General features: G+C 41.0%; 1 pseudogene; it reads right to left on the bottom strand.

Annotated features, from left to right (window-relative positions):
- Positions 1-468: 468 nt before the first annotated feature.
- On the bottom strand, positions 469-21,031 carry LOC110743645 (annotated as a pseudogene).
- Between the last annotated feature and the right edge of the window lie 487 nt (positions 21,032-21,518).

The raw sequence follows: 21,518 nt of genomic DNA, 5'->3' as shown, positions 1-21,518 counted from the left end.
GACAGGCAAATCACAAGGTCAGGAGTTCAAGACCAGCCTGGCCAACATAGTGAAACCCCATCTCTACTAAAAATACAAAAAATTAGCCAGGAGTGGTGGTGGGCACCTATAATCCCAGCTACTCAGGAGAGTAGACCAGCCTGGCCAAGGTGGTGAAACTCCGTATCTACTAAAAATACAAAAATTAGCCAGGTGTGGTGGCACACACTTGTAATCCTAGCTACTTGGGAGGCTGAGGCACAAGAATCTCTTCAACCCAGGAGACAGAGGTTGCGGCCTAGGCAATGGAGTGACACTATGTCTAAAATACATATATTTTATATATATATAAATATATTTTTATATATTATATATTATAATATATAATAATATTATTATTTTATATATTATATATTATATATTATTATAATATATAATAATATTATTATATTATATAATATATAAAAATATATTTAAATATATATATATTTTTTACCAGCACCATTATTGAAGAGTGTCCTTTTCTCAGTGTATGTTTTTGTCAACTTTGTCAAAGATCAGTTGGCTATGACTATATGGCTTTATTACTGGGTTCTCTCTTCTGTTCCATTGATCTATGTGTCTATTTTTATACCATGTTGTTTTGGTTACTATAATCTTGTACACTGGCTATGTTAGACAAGAGTGTTCTTTCAGAACACAGCTTGGCTGTGATTTTCCACATTTTTGTTTCACTGTAACAGTTTGCACATCTTGTGCTAGAAAATAATTTTCCACAGCTTATGTCAGCTCAAGTTCTGAATTATTTCTTTGTGCAACTTGTTCTACTCTGGGTGTGGACAATTTATTTGCATCTAGGAATAATTCAATAGATGCATTCTCTAAAATGTCACTGAGATATTACACTGCTTTATTCTATTCTGTCTTCTGGGAGTTGAAAGACTTCGTTTTCTTTTTAGTTTGAGGTGACTTCTTTGCCAAAACCTCTTGTTCAGGATTTGCCTGAACTAAATTTGTAGATACTTTTGATTTCTCCCAATCATTACAATCTTACAATAGAGTAAGAAGACAAGTCTGTTGGTTCAATTCAATGTTTCCAGTAATGCTAAATATCTCTGTCAAGATTTAATGTTTCTATGTATGTAAACTCCAGCTGTTTCTGAAATTTATCAGCCTTCACCTGATTCTGATCAAAAAGACTTTATTCTCAGAAGTGCTTCTGTAAGTAACACCAAAATATTCACTAAAAGAGGCAAGCACATTCCTATCAGCTTTAAACTGGTCTCCAGTTTTCAGTAACACTTTCCTCAAGTTTCTTTAAGTGCACACTTGTAGCCTTCTCAAAGGCTATCAGAATTTACTAACAGTCTCCTCAAGAAATTTTAGGCTTTCAGTGACACTTTCCTCAAAGTTCTTGCAGCTTCCTTCCACTGTGAATGCCACTCCAACTTTTTAGATTTTTACAATGGCAGCATCTCATATCCATGTACCAAAATCTGTATTAGTTACTTACTACCATGTAATAAATTGCCCTAGAAGTTAGCAGCTTTTAAAAAACAATAAAATATTGGCCGGGTGCGGTGACTCATGCCTGTAATCCTGGAACTTTGAGAGGCTGAGGAGGGCAGGTCACCCTGAGGTCAGGAGTTTGAGACCAGTCCAGCCAATATAGCGAAACTCCGTCTCTACTAAAAATACAAAAATTAACTGGGTGTAGTGGCCCATGCCTGTAATCCCAGCTACTCAGGAGGCTGAGGCAGGAGATTCGCTTGAACCCAGGAGTCAGAGGTTGCAGTGAGCTGAGTTCGTGCCACTGCACTCCAGCCTGGGCAACAGAGCAAGACTCCATCTCAAAAACAACAACAAAAAACAATAAAACCAATAAACAGTTACAATTTCACAGTTTTCTATGGATCAGAAATTTGGGAGCATATAGTTAGGAAATTGTGGCTTGGCTGTCTCATGGGGTTGCAGTTAAGTTGTCAACTGGGGCTGCAACCTATTGAAAACAGGAAGGACATGCTTAGAAGATAACTTACTTATATGGCTGGTGTCAGTGCTAACTGTCAGCAGGAGGCCTCAGCTTTTCTCCATAGGGCTGAGTATTTCCTAAAGGAGTTACGACAACTGCCTCCTACATAGAAAGTAATAAAAGGCATTTTATGAATTTGGGAAAGTCCTACATAGCTATTCCTAATATCCTATTGGTTTTGTAATAACCTTGTATTCAGGGTTGGTCAGGGTCAAGAGGTGCTCGCTACAACGGTCAGATGTGGAGGATAATAGGAAATGCATTTAATATCTTGAAAACTAGCAAAAGAAAAAAAAAGGAAAGGATTACACATGCATCCTGCATTTCTTTTGTAAACTGCATCTAAAATATAAGGGAAAAGACTGAAAGTAAACGAATGAAATATATATATATTTTTAATGAAATATATATTTAATATATTTAATATTAAATATATTTAATTTTATTATATATATATATATATATTTTTTTCCCCAGCACCATTTATTGAAGAGCGTCCTTTTCTCAGTGTATGTTTTTGTCAACTTTGTCAAAGATAAGTTGGCTATGACTATATGGCTGTATTACTGGGTTCTCTCTTCTGTTCCATTGATCTATGTGTCTATTTTTATACCATGTTGTTTTGGTCCTCAGGGAGGATCACCTGAGCCCAGAAGGTAGAGGCTGCAGTAAGCCAAGATGGCACCACTGCATTCCAGCCTGCACAACAGAGTGAGATCTGTCTTTAAAAAAAAAAAAAAAAAAAAAGAAATTCTTACAAAAAAACTCTAGGTCCTGCTAGGTTTATCAGTAAAATTTCCAGGGGAGGCCTGGGCACAGTGGCTCACAACTGTAACCCTAGCACTTTGGGATGCCAAGGCAGGTGGATCACCTGAGGTCAGAAGTTTGAGACCAGACTGGCCAATGTAGCAAAACCCCTTCTCTACTAAAAATACAAAAATTAGCCTGTCATGATGGTGGGTGTCTTTAATCCCACCTACTTGGCAGGCTGAGGCAGGAGAATCGCTTGAACCCAGCGGGAGGAGGTTGCAATGAGCCGAGATTACACCACTCCACTCCAGCATGGGCGAAAAAGCAAAACTGCATCTCAAAAAAAAAAAAAATCCAGGGGAACATGTTCTTGGGACCCCCAAGGTCTGTGTGCGAAAGAAAAATTAAAAGAAAAAAAAGTTAAAATTCCCAAACATTTAAAGGATAAATAATATTTATATTACACAAAATATTCCAGGGATTAGAAAAAGAGAAAATACAGCCCAATTCATACTAAGAGGCCAGCATAACCTTGACACCAAAACCTGGAAAAAATGTTAAAAGGAAAGAAACCTATAAGTCAATTGCTCTCATAAACATAGACAAAAATTCTAAATAAAATATTAGCAAGACAAATCCAGCAATCTATAAAAGGGTAAATGTTATATGATGTTGAGTTTATTCCAAAAATATAAAGTTGATTTGACATTTAAATTAAAGGATAAAAATGCAGTTGTCACAATTGATGGAGAATAAACATTTGATAAAATGCCATACCCATTCAGGATTTAAAAAAAAAATCTTTGCTATGCATTTGTTCAGCAGCAATAGAAACAAAATAAATAAAAACTTTTTTAGAAACATTTTTAAGTAGTGATCAAAGAGTGTGCCCTTAATTAATCTGAGAAAAGATTACTATAAAAAAGTATAGCAAACAAAGTATTTATTGCCAAATATTAGAAGTTTTCATCCTGGCCCGGTGTGGTGGCTCACGCCTGTAATTCCAACACTTTGGGAGGCTGACATGGGCAGATTATGAGGTCAGGAGATCGAGACCATCCTAGCTAACACGGTGAAACCCTGTCTCTACTAAAAAACACCAGGTGTGGTGGCACGTGCCTGTAGTCCCAGTTACTCGGGAGGCTGAGGCGGGAGAATCGCTTGAACCCAGGAGGCAGAGGTTGCAGTGAGTCGTGATTGCGCCACTGCACTCCAGCCTGGGCAACAGAGCAAGACTCCATCTCAAAAAAAAAAAAAAGCTTTCCCCCTGAGATATGGAATAAAATGAGTTTATCCTCTGTTACTGTTTTGATTCAACATTAAACTGGACAGTTTATATTTAACAATGTGCAATGAGGTAATAAGGAATAAGTATGTAAGTACTGGAAAAGAAGAAACAAAATTTTCATTATTCACAGACAACATAAAAAACTCAAAATGAGGCCAGGCGCGGTGGCTCATGCCTGTAATCCCAGTGCTTTGGGAGGCCGAGGCGGGTGGATCACGAGGTCAGGAGTTGAAGACCAGCCTGGCCAACACAGTGAAACCCCGTCTCTACTAAAAATACAAAAATTAGCTGGGCATGGTGGCTTGTGCCTGTAGTCTCAGCTACTCAGGAGGCTGAGGCAGGAGAATCACTTGAACTGGGGAGGCAGAGGTTGTGGTGAAACGGTATCATGCCACTGCACTCCAGCCTGGGGGACAGAGGGAGACTTCGTCTCAAAACAAAACAAAGCAAACAAACAAAAAACTCAAAATGAATCTACAGAATTAACAAATAAATTTAGCAGGACCTGAATACAAAATCAACACATAAAAATAAATTATTGTTAAAAAATAAATAATTGGAAAATAAGTTACCTTAAATTATAGCATTTACATCAGTATCCAAAATAAATTAATTCTAATGAAAGATGTGCAAGATCTGTATGCTAAAAGCGAGTAAATAATATTAAAACAATTAAAGACCTAAACAAATGGAGGGTTATAACATTTTCATATATTGGAAGACTCAGAATTCTAAAGATTTATTCCATTTTGCTTATACAATCCCAGTTAAAATCCCAGCAGCTGGTTTTTAAAATTGCCAGCTGATTATTATATGGCAGATAAAACTGTCCCCCAAACCCCAATTCTTTCTCCAGCCAAAGAACTGGAAAATGGGTGGCCTAGTTGGAGAGAAAATCTTTTGACAACATTTACACTACTCCAGCCAAACTTCATGGCAAAAACTGCAGACAGAGCTGAATAAGGAACCTATATTTCCACCTCACCTAGCAATAATGAAGCACCATTCTCCCTTCCTGCAGTGTCCACAGAAGCTGAGCTGGGCGTCTAGATTTCCACCCCTGCCTGCCAGCAACAGTGCCCCCCTCCCTATACCTGTGATAGCAGTGGAGGCTGAATCGGGTGTCTAAATGTCTACCCCTACCCAGCAACAATGAGGCACCTTTCCTCATGTCAGCAGAGGCTCAGGGAGGAGCATGGACTTGCACCTCCAGCCAGTAGTAACAAGATGGTATCCAGGCCCCGCATGGTGGCTCATTTCTGTAATCCCAGCACTTTGGGAGGCTGAGGCAGGTGAATCACCTGAGGTCAGGAGTTCAAGACCAGTCTGGTCAACATGGTGAAACCCCATCTCTACTAAAACTTCAAAAATTAGCCAGGTGTGGTGGTGGGCATCTGTAATCCCAGCTGCTCACAAGACTGAGGCAGGAGAATCTCTTGAACTCGGGAGGCGGAGGTTGTAGTGAAGCAAGATCATGCCACTGCACTCTGGCCTGTGCAACAGAGCAAGACTCTGTCTCAAAAACAAAACAAAACAAAACAAAAACCAAGATGGTGTCCCTTCCTCCACTAGCAAGGTGTCAGTGGAGGCCTGCTAAAATATAAAATTTCAATAAGATCCAGAAAATCATAAAATAATACCAGTATGTCCAAGATACAATAAAAAAAAAAATCACTTGTCATACCAAGAACCCAGAAGAACCTCAATTTGAATGAGGCAATGATGGCAGCGGCTGCTCCAGATGGCCTGCCACTACCATCACACCAGCTGCAGCAGGGAGGCACCCGGGGCTGCATGCTTAGTGGAGCTGGAGGGAACAAGCCAGAGACCCACCGCTTCTGAGTTGGGGCAGGAAGTCCCTGGATGTTGCTGCAGCTACCCAAACTGTGGCTGCAGATCGGGCCGCCCTCTTGGGCGGAGCTGCAGCTGCACAAATTGTGGCTGCAGATCCGAGCCTCCCTGCGCTCTCTGGGGGCTGGGAGCAGGCAGGATCCTGTCCTCCAGGGCACAGCTGCAGCCACCAAAACTGCAACTGCAGACCTAGGCCTCCCACTCAGAAGAGCAGGCAAGAGTGCTGTCCCCCCTCCCCACCCCCACACGCAGCTCAGCCACCCAAACCCTGACTGGAGACGCAGACATCCCTGCACTCTTGGGGACCCGGGAATGCCCCCCTGCCCTCGCAGGGTCGGAAGCACCTGCTCCCACTGCCTGGCTTCTCCCTGCTGTTCACCCTTCCCATCTCAGAGTAAAGTCTGGGAGGATACCATAAATGACAGCAGGAGGCAGATAGATTCCTGGAAGGCGGTGGGTCCCTGGTGAGACCCCACCTTCAGGCCAAGGAGGGCTGGGGGCTGGGCTGCCAGTCCCATGGAGTGGGAACTTGTGGTGCCTTTTCCCAGTCACCGATGGCTGCGCATGGACCAACTGTGCACACTTCCTCCCCTCTGAGGCCCATAAAAGCCCTGGGTTCAGCCAGAGCTGAGCAGAGGACAGGACAACCAGCTGTAGAGAGGAGCTACCCACTCTAAGGCCTTCTCTCTGTTGAGAGCTGGGAAGATGACTGGAAGACCTGCTTGCAGAAAGGAGAAACCCACTTTAGTGCCTCCTCTGTACTAGAAGCTGAACACTCTTGGGACACCCTGGCTGCAGACCCTGCTGTGGGTCTCCTGTAAGTTGTCTATTGCTCAGTAAAGCTCCTCTTCATCTTGCTCACCCTCCACTTGTCTGCATACCTCATTCTTCCTGGTCGCAGGACAAGAACTCGGGATCCACCAAATGGTGGAGCTAGAAGAGCTATAATACAAACAGGGCTGAAACATGCCCCCTGTTTGCCACATTGCAGGTGAATAGAAGGAGAGAAGAGCTGTGACTCCTCAGGGAGCCCAGACCTGGGAGCTCCCCAAGCCAGGACTGTGACTCCCTCTTTGGGGTCCTGCAGTGCCTGGCGTCTTCAAGCTTCCAGGCACCACTGCATTTCCTGGTGCTAGCCAGGGAAGCTGCTTGCAGTGTGCCTGGTCCAGCCACAGCCTCGCAGAGAGCCAGGGCCCTTGCCAGCACCTGGAGCTGCCCGCCCCACTGCAGCAGCTAGCATGTCTGACTGCAGCAGTGACTTGCTCACACACCCCTCACCACTCCATGCCTGACTCATCCTTGGCAGATGTGGGATCCATGCCGGTAGTGTGAGCTGAGTGCAGCCTGCAAATCCAAGTGGGCAGAATGAGCCCACAGGCCTGAGCAAAACTCAGGCAAAGGCACCACTGGCCAGAGGTTTCAGGCCAGAAAAGTGACACCCCAAGGATCCCGTAACAGTAACAGATGCCAACACTAAAATGACACAAATACTGAAATTATCTGACAAAGATTTGAATGTAGACTTAATAAAAATGCTTCAATAAGCAATTATAAATATGCATACAACAAATGAACGAATAGAAAATATACGCAAAGAAAAGTGATCTAGCATTTGTGTGATCAGAGTCTTAGAAAAGAGAAACAGAATGGGGATGAACAAATTTCATAAAAATAATGGCTGGATTTTCCCCAAATTTGGCAACAGACATAAACCTAAAGATTCAAGAAGTTGAGGAAACTCCTGACAGATGAACCCAAAGAAATCCACAAGGACATCATATTCAAACTTTTGAAAACTAAGGACAAAGAAAACATCTTGAAATCAGCAAAAGGTGCATTACCTAGAAGGGGACAACACTCTGCTTATTTTTATTTTTATTTTATTTTATTTTTTAAATTCAAATACCAACTCAAACCAGAAGAGAACAACAATTCAAATGTCATGAGAAATCATAGAGGCCAGAAGGATGTGGCACATTTTTCAAGTGCTGAGAGAACAGTCAACCCAACATTTTATATGCATAAAATATCCTTCAGGATGGAAATTCAGTTACATACATTTTCTCTCTCTTTCTTCCTTTTCTTTGTTCCTTTGTTTCTTTCTTTTCTTTTCTTCCTTTCTTTTTCTTTCTCCTTCCTTCCTGGCTTTCTGCTTTCCTTTCTTTCTTTTTCTTTCTCCTTCCTTCTTCTCTCCTCTTCTCTTCTCTTCTCCTTTTCTTTTTTTTCCCTGCAGCCTTGTCCTCCCAGGCTTAATTGATCCTCCCACTTCAGCCTCACGAGTACCTGGTACTACAGGCGTGTGCCATCATATCCAGCTAATTTCATACAGGGTCTCACCATGTTGGTCTTTAACTCCTGGGCTCAAGCGATCTGTTCACCTCGACTTCCCAAAGTGCTGGGATTACAAGTATGAGCCACTGCAACTGGCAAAGACATTTGCAAATAAAGGAAAATTAAGAAATTTTGCCAGCCAGTCTATCCTTTAAAATGGCCAAAGGAAGTTTTTGAAAGAGATGGGAAATGATAAGAGAAGGAATCTTTACATAGCAGTAATGAGAAAAGGACAATGGAAAGGGTAAAAACATGGTTAACAAAACAACAACAACAACAAAATTCTCTTCTTGATTTTTAAAAAGATTACATTTGATAGTAGTGTTACAGGTAGTCAGGCATGAGTGGCACAGGAGAGGGCTGTCCCTGCACCCATTAGAAATGTCCGGTGATAGTTTGGCAAGTATCACATTACCCCTCTAAAAATGATAATGTGGCAGGGCCAGGGAAAGGCCATTTCCTGATGGTCCATACCTGTTAACTGAATGCAGGTTGCAGGGAGAAGCAACTTCCTGGGCATGGATGTTAAGAGACAAAAATGGTGAAGTATAATTTTCTGGGTACACTCCACCAGAAAAAGGAAGAAAGCCTCAGATTTGGGCATGCATGTAACTCCCTGAACACTGAGCAGGCTTGATTCCAAAGGGTAAGGAAAGCACTGGGCATATGGAAAGCCCACCCTAAGGGAAGAATCATGGGAAACAGGCAAACTTACAAAAGTCCTAGGATAATGGTTAAACGGGGCATTTAACCTTCTCTATTAAACCTCACGTGCCGGCTTTTTTTTTTTTTTCAAACGCGCCTTCCTTTCTTTCCTATTCTAAGGCCTTTTTAAATAAACTTCCATTCCTGCTCTGGAACTTGCCTTCATCTCTTTTTCTGCTTTATGCCCCTCAGTTGACTTTCTTCTGAGGAGGAGGCAAGGACTGAAGTTACTACAGACCCATACACATAGGCTGCTGGTACCTTAGGGTAACTCAGATCTCTGCCATTGCTAACAGTAGAAGCAAAAATCATAAAATTATTTAATGAGGTTCTCTAATAAGTACAGGAAATATTTAATACATTGTATTATGAATGGGGAGGGTAAGGTATGTAAATAAGGCAAATTTTCTACATTTCACTTGACATGGTAAAACAATAGTAGTATACTGTAATCCATTTTGCATGTATAAGGTAATATGTAGAGCAACCACTCAAAACAACTATAAAAAGAGATACCCTCAAAAACACTGTAAAATACTACCCACAGAGTGAAAATGCAATCACAAAATGGGAAAAAAATATTTGCAAGTCATATATCTTATAAGGAATTGCTATATAGACTATATAAATAACTGCTACAATTCAACATTAAAACAAACAACCTGATTTTGAAATGGGCAAAGAACTTGAATTAACAAACATTACGCCAAAGAAGATATATAGCTGGTCAATAAGCACATGAAAAGATGCTCACCATCATTAATAATTAGGTAAATGCAAATCAAAGCCACATTGAGATACCACTTCACACTCCTTAGGGTGCTATTATAAAACAAACAGGGCCAGGCATGGTGGCTCATGCCTGTAATCCTAGCACTTTGGGAAGCCGAGGTGGGCAGATCACCTGAGGTCAGGAGTTCAAGACAAGCCTGGGCAATGTAGGGAGACCCCATCTCTTAAAAAAGAGAAAAGAAAACAGGCTGGGCATGATGGCTCATACCTGTAATCCCAGCACTTTGGCAGGCTGAGGAGGGTGGATCACCTGAGGTCAGGAGTTCGAGACCAGCCTGGCCAACATGGTGAAACCCCATCTCTACTAAAAATACAAAAATTTGCTGGGCGTGGTGGCGGGTGCCTGTAATCCCAGCTACTCAGGAGGCTAAGGCAGGTGAATCACTTGAGCCTGGGAGTTGGAGATTGCAGTGAGCCAAGATCACGCCACTGTACTCCAGTAAAAATAGTAGTAGAAAAAACAGTAAAACCAGTAAAAGAGTTCAGTAAGGTTGCAGGATATAAGATCAACATATAAAAATGAATTATATTTCTTTCTTTTTTTTTTTTTTTTGAGACAGGTTCTTGCTCTGTTGCCCAGGCTGAAGTGCAGTTGTATGGTCTCAGCTCACTACAACTTCTGCCTCCCAAACTCAAAGGAGACTTTCACCTCAGCCTCCCAAGTGGATGGAACTACAGGCATGTGCCACCACATCTGGCTAATTTTTGTGTTCTTTGTAGAGATGGAGGTTCACAATGTTGCCCAGGCTGGTCTCAATGAATTATATTTCTATAGACCAGCAATAAACATGGAGAAGGTGAAATTAAAACACAATATCATTTGCAATCATTAAAAAAATACTTAAATACTTAAGTGTAAATCTCACAAAACCTGTACAGGATCTGTATGGTCAAAACTACAAACAAATGATATAAGAAATTAAAGATCAGAATAAATGGAAAGACATACCATGTTCATGGATTGGAGGACTAAGCATGGCAAAGACATCAATTCTCCCAAATTAATATACAGATCTAACATATTTCGTATTATAATGAAACCATCATTGCAAAATTATAACTGAGACAGTGAAAGAGATCTGACCTAACCTCTATCCTGCTTCTAACCTCTAAGCTGCTCTTGTTTATTCCTGAGAGTAGGCGAAACTAACTTTGGGAGGAACTTAATGTACAATCTATAGTTTGAAACAAAGATAATAACAGCCCTTTCCCAAAACAAACCCCCTTCTTGCCTGGGGACTAGAATGCCTTTGTAGGACCAACAAATTAGCTAAAAGATGAGAAATTATGGTTTAGGATTCACGCAGCTAGAGGCTACAAGATTCTGACCCTTCCCAAATTGATCCAGTGGATAACAACACTATTATAAAACCTAAGATAAGTGCTTGAAATATTTTGCAAATCCTGTACTCAGTGGATGGGCTGATACCACCCAGATCAATAAACTGGCTCATTTGGTTTTGTGGCCCCTACCCAGGAACTGACTCAGCACAAGAGGATGGATAGCTTTGACTCTCTATTATTTCATCTCTGGCCAATTAGAACTCCCTGTCTAAACTCAGACTCACTTTCTCCCTACCCACCAAATTATCCTTAAAAATTCCAATCCCCAAATTCCCAGGGAGACTGATGAGTAATAAAATTCCAGTCTCCCTCACAGCTGGCTCTGGTGTGAATTACTCTTTCTCTATTGCAATTTCCATCTTGATAATTTGGCTCTGTCTAGGCAGCGGGAAAGATGAAACTGTGGGACTGTTAGTTTACAACCTAATCAATATTTTTAGAAATAGACAAGCTTATTCCAAAATTCATATGGAGGCCGGGCACGGTGGATCACGCCTGTAATCTCAGCACTTTGGGAGGCTGAGGCAGGCAGATCACGAGGTCAGGAGATCAAGACCACCCTGGCTAACACGGTGAAACCCCGTTTCTACTAAAAATACAAAAAATTAGCTGGGTGTGGTGGCAGGCGCCTGTAGTCCCAGCTACTCAGAAGACTGAGGCAGGAGAATGGTGTGAACCCAGGAGGCGGAGCTTGCAGTGAGCTGAGATCATGCCACTGCACTCCAGCCTGAGCGACAGAGCCAGACTCCATCTCAAAAAAAAAAAAAAAAAAAATTAAATAAAAAAATAAAAATAAATGAAAATAAAAATAAAATTCATATAGTAAGGCAAAGGCAATAGCTCAAACAATTTTGGGGGGAAAAAAAAGAGAAGAAAGTGGGAGGAGTCACCCTACCCAATTTTAAGAATATTAGCTATAATAATCAAAAATGTAGTATGGGTAGATGAATAAATACATTGACCAATGGAACAAAACAGGGAACTCACATACTGAAGAAATTGCATATCCATTGGAAAACACAAACACACACACACACAAAGAAACCTCCTCAATCTCGGCCGGGCGCAGTGGCTCAAGCCTGTAATCCCAGCACTTTGGGAGGCCGAGATGGGCAGATCACGAGGTCAGGAGATCTAGACCATCCTGGCTAACACGGTGAAACTCCGTCTCTACTAAAAAATACAAAAAACTAGCCAGGCAAGGTGGCTGGCGCCTGTAGTCCCAGCTACTCGGGAGGCTGAGGCAGGAGAATGGCGTAAACCCGGGAGGCAGAGTTTGCAGTGAGCTGAGATCCGGCCACTGCACTCCAGCCTGGGCGACAGAGCCAGACTCCGTCTCAAAAAAAAAAAAGAAAGAAAGAAACCTCCTTAATCTCAACCTCATACCTTGAACAAAAATAACTTAAGATAGATCATATATTTAAATGTAAAACTATAAAACATTTTAGAAAAAACATAGGAGAAATCATCAGGACCTAGGTCTTGGTGAAGAGTTCTTAGAAATAGCACTAACAGCATGATCCATAAAAGAAAGAAAAATGGGTCGGGCATGGTGGCTCATGCCTGTAATCCCAGCACTTTGGGAGGCTGAGGTGAGTGGATCACCTGAGGTCAGGAGTTCAAGGCCAGCCTGGCCGATATGGTGAAACCCCGTCTCCACTTAAAATACAAAAATTAGCCGGGAGTGGTGGCACGTGCCTGTAATCCTAGCTACTTGGGAGGCTGAGGCAGGAGAATTGCTTGAACCCGGGAGGCAGAGGTTGCAGTGAGCCGAGATCGCGCCATTGCACTCCAGCCTGGGGTACAAGAGCAAGATTTCATCTGAACAAGGAGGGAAAGGGGAAGGGGAAGGGGAGATGATAAGCTGGACTTCATCAACATTAAAAACTTTTGCTCTGCAAAATCTGTTAAGACGAAAAGATAAGTTATAGACTGGGAGAAAATATTTGCAAATCACCTGGCAAAGGACTTTAATCTAGAATATATAAAGAATTCTCAACACAATGGTTAAAAAAACAATCCAATTATAAAATGGGCAAGAGGCATGCAGATACGTTTTACCAAAGATGACATGGGTGGCAAATAAGCACATGAAAACATGTTATACATCATTAGCCATTACGGAAATGCAAACAAACAAAAGCCAGTATCGATATATCTCTATTAGAACAGTGAAAATAAAAACTAGCGCCAATTCTATATCCTGGCAAAAATGCAGAAGAACTGCGTCTCTTATTGTTGGTAAGAATTTAAAATGAGGTAGCAACTCTGGGAAATAGTCTGGCAGTTTCTTATAAAACTAAACATACACTTACCATATTATCCACCATCACACTCCAGGAAAATTATCCCAGAGAAATGAAAATTTATATGCACAAAAACTTATACACAAATGTTCATAGCAGCTTTATTTTTAATAGCCCAAAACTAGAAATAACTCAATGTCCTACAATAGATGAGTTAGCAGTTAGACAAACCGGTACATCCACAGCAATTTTTTAAAAAACGAAAAACTATCGGTACATATAGTAAAACTTGGATGGAATTCAAGAGCATCATACTGTGGAGAGGAAACCCATTCTCAAAAAGTTACATATGCTATGTTTGTATCACATATATATTATGCCATTCATAACTTCTTGAAATGACAAAATTACAGTGAAGATTAGTGGTTTCCAGAGGTCAGGGAGGGTGGTGAAAGGATGGGTGATAAGGTGTGAAAATAAGTGGGTAGTACAAGGGTTCCTTTGTGGCAATGGAACACTTTTATATATTATGGTGGTGGTTAAAGTGCACAACTACACACACACACACACACACACACAAACTGGTGAAATCTGAATAAGATCTGTAGTTAATAGTAATGTGCCAGTCAGTGTTGGTTTCTTAGTTTTGACAAAGGTACCATGTTAACATTAAGATATTAACATAAGGGGAAACTGGATGAAGGGTATATAAGGAACTGTACTGTCTTTGTAACTTTTCTGTAAATCTAACATTATTCCAACATAAAAACATTTATTTATAAAAGCAAAGAAAAAATTTTAATATGACACTATTGCACATCAACCAGAATGGCTGAAATTACAGTGAAAATAGCAGGTAGGTAACATTAGCAATACTCTATTTTCCAGTAATTTCCTTTTTAAGCTTTATACCCAGCAGAAACGCATACATATGTTCAACAAGACAATTCTAGAATGTTCATAGCAGCTTTATTCATAATAGCCAAAACTGGAAACAGCCCAAATGCATAGTAACAGAATGAATATAGTATATTTATACAATGCAATACTGTATACAACAGTATGAATGAACAAACTACAACATGCAACAAGTGAGTTATATAGACATATTGTTGAGTCAAAGAAGCCAGACACAAGAGTACATGTTATTTCATTTATTTGAAGTTGAAAAACAGGCAAAATATATCTATGCTGTTGAATTAATAGACGATCCTTGGGATAGTGGTATAGTAACTGGAAGAGAACATGCATAGGGCTTCTGGAGTACTGGTGATGTGCCAACTCTTAATTTCGTACTGGTTTTTGTATGTGTTCACTGTGTGAAAAGTCACACCTGTAAACAATTTGTGTGATTTTCTGTATGTAAATTATACTTCAATAAAAAATTTACCAAAAAGCAAACAAACACCAAGTGAGATACCACTATACATGCATTAAAAAGCCTAAAATTAAAAGGGATATCAATCAATACCAAGTGCCAGCAAGGATGTGGAACAAATGAAATGTTCATTTACAGATAGTGAGAATATAAATTAGTATCATCACTTTAGAAAAATGGTTGGCAACCTCTATTAAAGGTGAATATGCACATTTTCTATGAATCAGCAATTCCACCCCATTATATACCCATCAGAAATATACACATACATGTTCTCAAAAGACATGTACCGGAATGTTCATAGCAGTATTATCCCAAACTGAAAGTAATCCAAATGTCCTTCAGTGCTGCTGGAGCTTATTAAGGTCAATTACAGCTCAGAATTGGCATCCCCCAATCAATTGGAAACAGCAGCTAGTGGAGAAATATTTCAGCCTCCTGTTCGGTCAGACTATTCTGGGAGCATTATATATCCAACCTGCATAACACTCTTCTACTGATTTTTCTTCTGTCTCTCTCTACCATCTTCCCCACTCCTGCATCCTGGAGCCAAACCCCAAATAAACTACTGTACTCAGGTTTTTTTCTCTGAAGATCTGCTCTCAGAGAAGCCCGAACTTCCATGATTCCATTTATATGTGGCTTCAAAACAAGTAAAACCTATCTATGGTGATACAAGTCAGAAGAGTGGCTAGGATAACCAGTGGTGGTAATAATGGGAGGGAAGTTTCTGGAGTGCTGGTTATGCTCCACATCCTGATCAGAGTGGTGTTTAAACAGGCATGTTTACTTTGTAAATCTTCATCAAGCTGTATGCTTAAGATGTGTCCATTTTATAGTATATAAATGTTTTAACTTTAAAAATTAAGGAATGCAGGTGTTATGTGGTACAAGAGATTCCCACTAAGAAAAAAGTGGTCTTTGTAAAGGAAACTGAACTTAAAGGTATTGAAAGACAGATGAACAGCCGGGCATGGTGGCTCACACCTGTAATCCCAGCACTTTGGAAGGCCAAGGCGGGCAGATCACAAGGTCATGAGTTCGAGACCAGCCTGACCAACATGGTGAAACCCCATCTCTGCTAAAAATACAAAAAAACAGCCGGGCGAGGTGGCAGGTGCCTGTAAACCCAGTTACTCGGGAGGCTGAGGCAGGAGAATTGCTTTAACCTGGGAGGCGGAGGTTGCAGAGAGCCAAGACCATGCCACTGGACCAGCCTGGGCAACAGAGCAAGACTCTGTCTCAAAAAAAAAAAAAAAAAAAAAGACAGATGAACTGCAATGGCCACACCCAACTTTTTTGGACAATGTTCCTCTCTCATCCTGGGCATGAGAGTGCTGATTATAAATTACTGACGGATTTGTTGGAGACTGATATTAGGAGAGGAATGTGAACTACTATAGTGAAAGTTGTAGTAGTAAAACTTACCCATAAGAATGCACCCATTTGAGACTGGCACAAGACATTACAACACTCCTCTAGGTGTGTGGTGAATAGTTAGTTCTTCGGCTTTGCTTTGCATTTCTGCTGTTTGCAAGACTGCCTCACAGACAGCCAATCCTCCCCTTTTTCCTCTCCCTTTTCTATTTATTCATTCAACATATATTTGTTCTAGACACTGTGTTAATCACTAGGAATATATTAATCACAAGTAATAGATGTGGTCCCTGCTCTGAGTTTCCTTCTAATTAAAAAAAAAAAAAAAAAACCCACATTAAAAACCATACAAATCAATGAGTAAGATTGTAGTACTACAAAGAAGAGATTCCCAGTTTTGACAGCCTATCGGCCTGGTTAAGAAAGAAAGGGTAGGCTTTCTGGAGGAAGTGATACAAATTGAAATCTGAAAGATGAAAAGAAGTTAACTAGGGAACCAAATAGGTGAGGAGCATGAGTAGTAAGAGGAACAAAGTCCAGTGTGGTTGGAACAGAGAAAGTAAGAGGACATATAGTAGAGGCTGGACAGATCAGCAAGGGTCAGGCTATCTCTGGCCTTGTGAACTGTTAAAAAGTTTTGTTATTATCCTAAGGGCAAGTAATGCCAGAAATGGTTTTAATTCGAGAAGCGCCCTGATTATATGTGTGTTTTGAAATAAAAACAATATGGCTGTTTTATGAACAAGTGATAGGAAAAAGATAAAAGTGGATGAAGGGTAGACAGGAGGATACTGCAGTAAGTCAGGAGCAAGGTGATGGAAGCTTGGATTGGGATGGTAGCTGTCAAGATGGAGAGAAGTAAAACTATTCCAAAGATACTTAGAAGGCACATGGGCACTAATAGTAGCTATAAAATATGACGTTCCATCTTCATTTCTAAACAGAACAAATACACTAATGCATTTTCTTAACCTTGGCTATTAGTCTTGAGTAGCACATTTCTTCCTAGGGAAAAAGTTATGTCACCAGATTGTACCTTAACTGTGTGTGGGATATTCAGAAGCTGCTAAGGACGAATGTGCTCAAGAAGAGAATTGAGCCGGGCATGGTGGCTCACGCCTGTAATCCCAGCACTTTGGGAGGCCGAGGTGGGCGGATCACGAGGTCAGGAGATCAAGACCACCTTGGCTAACACGGTGAAACCCCATCTCTACTAAAAAATACAAAAACTTAGCCAGGCATGGTGGCGGGCGCCTGCAGTCCCAGCTACTCGGGAGGCTGAGGCAGGAGAATGGCGTGAACCCGGGAGGCAGAGCTTGCAGTGAGCTGAGATCCGGCCACTGCACTCCAGCCTGGACAACAGAGCGAGACTCCGTCACAAAAAAAAAAGAAAAAGAAAAAAAAGAGAATTGAGCATTGCCTTCAAGTTGCAAAAGAAGGGGGGACAAGGCTACAGAACCACCAACGAAGTATTAACACCCAAAAGGCATTTAAAGAAAGAGAAGATAGACAAGTGTACAAACAGAAGGGCAGGCAAGAGGCTGCCATCTGTGTGGGAAAAGTTTAAATAGGACTATTCAGATAAACCAAAGCTAGGACAACGCTTCCCAAGACCTACAGAGATTTCTGAAAAATGAGCCATCAAGACATTTGAATGAAGACTGCAGACTCCTCAGGAAGTGAGAAACTCTTGAGGAAAGATGTCTCTACACATTCAGGTCAGTGCTTAAAACAAGGCAGCATATACTTCACCGAGGAGTGCTGCCATATTCCTGATCCCCATGCTGGGGCAGTTGGTGAGGGAACAGCAGGGCCATTATGTTACAGGGACAATTGTATTTTCAGGTGAGAGGGGATAAAAGAGTAAACACTAAGGCTGTCTCCAGAGGTGGAGGGCTAACAGTGAGAAGGTAAAGCTGCTTAGATTTCCCCTGGGGAACTAGATTCTATCAAGGGCTACTCCTGCTTCTCAAGGCAAAGAGCTGGGTCACCACTAAAAGGAAAAATATTGAGGGTCAGCCCCGGATGGGGGCAGTGGCAGAGCAGATCACAGCATTTCCAGCATGTTTGAAAACAACTGTATTAGGCTGTTTTCACACTGCTGTATAAAACTTCCCCACGACTGGGTAATTTATAAAGGAGTCTTGTAAGACAGTTCTGCATGGCTGGGGAGGCCTCAGAAAACAAAATCGTGGCAGAGTGAAGCAGGCAGTGTTTTACGTGGCAGCAGGCAAGACAGGGTTTGTGTAGGACACGAAGCGGGAAGAGCCCCTCATAAAGATCTCATGAGAACTTTCACAAGAACAGCATGGGGGAAACTGCCCCCATGATCCAATCACCTCCCACCTTGTCCCTCCCTCAACATGGGGATGCGGATTATGAAGATTACAATTAAAGAGATTTGGGTGGAGAAACAGCCAAACCATACAATTTTGTCAACTAGACCCCAGTGGCACCTGGGACCTTGGGACTGACCAAACTGGTGCTGCAGAAGCTTTTCTGGAGAGTGGATATAAAGTTCTGGGGAAAAGGTAAGTTTGGGGGGAATAAGGAAACTAATTTGAAGAATATTGTAGATCTGGGCAAAGTTGGGCTGGCAGCTGACTCTAGCAGACTACCCTGTGGTTTGAGGTAATTTCCCCCAGGAGGGCCAACGGGGACTTTGAAGTATTCATGCCTCTTTAAAAACTTAGTATCCTTAAAACAGGGAAGGACAATAATTGCAGCAGACCAAGACATTATGGTCCATAGAAAGGTTAAGCCTGGATGGAAACTAGTAAAGTTGTTAACCAACGACCACACTAGAAATGGAGTCTGAGTCATTGAACTTGACAGGAGGATTCCTGGATCGAGAATTTTGGGGAGGGAAGGCTATGTCCCAAATTCACTGCAACTTCATTATTGTGGTTTGTGAGGGTCTGCAAAAGTGACTGAATCTTTGTCACTGGACCTCTTTCACATTAATGTCCCTGTGGGAAAGACCAAGTCTTTTTTTAGAACTCCTGCAATGTCACTGCCAGGTGCTTGTAATAGTCCATGGTAGGCATTGAGTACAAACTTTGGCTAGACACGGTGGCTATCTGTAATACCACCACTTTCGGGGGCTGAGGTGGGCGGAGTTCGAGACCAGATTGACCAACACGGGGGAACCCCATCTCTACTAAAAACACAAAAAACTAACCAGGCTTGGTGTTGAGTGCTACTCAGGGAGCTGAGGCAGGAAAATCACTTGAACCTGAGAGGCAGGGGTTGCAGTGAGCTGAGATGGCGCCACTGCACTCCAGCCTGGGTGTCAGAGCAAGACTCCAAAAAAAAAAAAAAAAAAGAAGTAGAAACTCATGAGTAGTTTTTCCAAGATATTTAGAAAAGTTTATCTTCTGGGCCAGAAGAAATGGTTTAAGATACATGTTGTGAGTAGGAGAAACTGTATTTTCTCTATATCCTGCTTCACTTCTAAAGCCCAACAAAGTTGCATGAAATGGCAGACTTTCAGCTGTTAGCCAGGAACTTGTCAATATGCTCTTGAAACTGTTCAGTCTATGAATGACTCTAGCCCTCAGTAGTAGAATGAAGAGAAAAATGGCATGGGGATATTTTTTCCCTTTCGTTAACTTAGAAGTTGCTAGGATCTTAGTCTGTTACCTCTATTTGGGAAATAGTTTATCCAATTTCTATGACTACAGACTATAGTTCAAAGACACCATTTCCTCTTCCAAGGTCCAAAACCCATGGAGTTAGACTATAGATCAAATAGTTGGCTCTACCATTTGCTTCAGGGGCATGTTTCTCCAAACTTTTACTTGAGTGCCACTTGAAAATCCAATATGCTTTCCTCTTCCTATCTGCATTTATCTTGGGTTTCGACTCCTTCCTACTAATCGGTCATTTGCATTCACCCCATTACACTGTTCTCCCCCTCTTCCTCTATGCTTTGTAGTTCTACTCACAAAGGGCGTTAACTCCAATACTCTTTAAAGCAGCCCTGCTTTTCAAAATTGAGATTTAACTTGAAAGTCACTAATGCAAACACAAATTCTGCAGTTTTCTACTTTACTTCCTGTCTCCTAACATTTGGAAAGCTTTTGTCTGGTCAGGTACGTCTATGTTCTTTTACTCTGCAGTTTAATTGGCTACATTTTTGCTTTATACCAAGTTCTTTTCAAACACTAAAATTCTCCAACAGAGTGCCCCTTCCTAGTGTGAATGAGGTTCCTAAAGGTACTCAGACCATAATCCACATGTTATATGTAACAATTAACTGGTCAATCATTTCTACATAATACATTTACTACTGTCGACTGGTTTTCTGGCCAGGGTACTTTTTCTTGGATGCTTCTAAATTCCTATGAAATGCATTTTCTTGGTCAATGTGATGTGAACTAGGGTCCAGAAACTGAAACTCCATTTGACATCAGTGTAGCTGAATTCTCCTAATAAATAAAAAGGTCAACTGTCAATAGGAATGAGTATGTTTTCTGGTTTTCCCCTGAAATAAAATTGGTCAGTCAATGCTGACAGGCCAGGCATATGTTCCTGAGCTGATCTCATTAAATATACACCATTTCTCTATCCTGCAACTACTTCCAAAAGCACATTGTTTCATCAAGGTTATCTCAAAACACTAATACTTACATATAGTATATCATCTGTTCTGTATTTTCTACATTATATACTGGGTTTTGCTTCCCCTAACATTTGAGTAAAACATACTGCCAAGTTACAGTGGATTTGTATGTTGACACTTCAAGGTTCTCTTATGGCTTAAATGATGGTTACGTCTATTGTACTATTACATTCTTCCCAATCCTAATTTGACACCCGTTCATTTCCTTCCAATTTACCACCTTTGTGTTCCCATTTACATTACTTTCCTTTTCTATTACACCCTGTTCCCTCTGAAAAAGAGGCTTTAAACCACATAATAAGTACTCATCACACAGTCTTTGCAGGTCTCGCATGATCGGGTAATATTAACATCAGAAGTGAAATCTAAGACGAACCCTCTTTTTGAGAATCCCAAAGTTAGAATCCATTCCCACCCGACCACTTTCAGTTAGCTCATCCCACTGAGACAATGGCAAATGATTAAGTTCCCTAGACAGAGGGCTCCAAAGTTTCCCAATTATACATTATGCAGCATCAGAAAAAAATGTTATTATGGATGTTTTATTCATCTACCTCCTCTCCTGCTTTCTAACCCTGAATGAAAACTGCATTCCTGAATGATTGCAGGACATTTTCTTAGATTTCATGGCATATTAAGAAACTTGTGTTCTGAATTTTATCCCAAATTAAAATGTTTTTACTTTTAAATCTTACTTCCAACTAGTATAATCAGACTATCAATCTGAAATCCCTCAATTATTAAATCAGAAATCCCTCAATTATTAACTGTCAGATCTAACCCCTTTGCCTGCACCGCCATGCCTACTATTCTCAATTTCT

The sequence above is a fragment of the Papio anubis genome, chromosome 7, assembly GCF_008728515.1.
Source record: "Papio anubis isolate 15944 chromosome 7, Panubis1.0, whole genome shotgun sequence".
NCBI lineage: Eukaryota > Metazoa > Chordata > Mammalia > Primates > Cercopithecidae > Papio > Papio anubis.
This window is presented reverse-complemented; position numbering and strand designations above follow the sequence as displayed.